A 660-nucleotide genomic window follows, 5' to 3' on the forward strand; every position below is an offset into this window, starting at 1 on the left:
TTGATGGTTTTGCCAGATAAGACTAGTAGAACTAGTTCACACTTTAATATTGTTTGTTTGTCTTGAAACAATATTCAGAAAAGAATTTCACTCTCACCTAATCCCTTTGATGGATGATGCTGTGAAGTTCCACTCATGTATTCCCTTCTGTAACCACATCAGTTAGGAAAATTATATAATATCCACAAAATAACATTATACAGCAAACATGATGTTATATAAACCACTGACCGTCTCAGCAGGTGACACATGCCATATAGAAACATTCTTCTCTTCAGCTTCACTGTTAATGGACACGTACGAGGGCTGGTACACTTTAGTCGGCTCCAGAATCAACACCTGTATAATAGAAGAAGTGATGAGTCCATGAAATGCTGTTCAGCCAATACAGGAGTGGTCCTGGATGAGACACACATGTGAGGCGGTGTACTACCGGAAAACGCAGGCCGTTGGTGCTTCCTTGTGTGGCCTCCACAATAATGTCCATCCAGAAGTTGAGTCTCTCTCTTTGAGGCGAATGCTCAGTGCTCTGCTTCTTAAAATGCTGAATCAACTGAAGGTTTTGGACGACTGATCGCAGGTACCTGAAAGAGGAAATTAATGTGAGTTGCATTTAAGGGATAGTTCACCCAAAAATTTAAATTTGATGTTTATCTGCTT

At 40.3% G+C, this 660-nt stretch overlaps 1 long non-coding RNA gene across 1 annotated transcript; it reads right to left on the reverse strand.

Annotated features, from left to right (window-relative positions):
• Positions 1-97: 97 nt before the first annotated feature.
• Positions 98-579, reverse strand: LOC107581105 (uncharacterized). Its single transcript, XR_001608783.1, has 3 exons — positions 434-579; positions 232-339; positions 98-147 (listed from the first exon to the last, which is right to left on the reverse strand). It is a non-coding gene; the product is annotated as an uncharacterized lncRNA (long non-coding RNA).
• Between the last annotated feature and the right edge of the window lie 81 nt (positions 580-660).

Source organism: Sinocyclocheilus grahami, unplaced genomic scaffold (assembly GCF_001515645.1).
Source record: "Sinocyclocheilus grahami isolate Dianchi unplaced genomic scaffold, SAMN03320097.WGS_v1.1 scaffold75684.1, whole genome shotgun sequence".
In the NCBI taxonomy this organism is placed as follows: domain Eukaryota; kingdom Metazoa; phylum Chordata; class Actinopteri; order Cypriniformes; family Cyprinidae; genus Sinocyclocheilus; species Sinocyclocheilus grahami.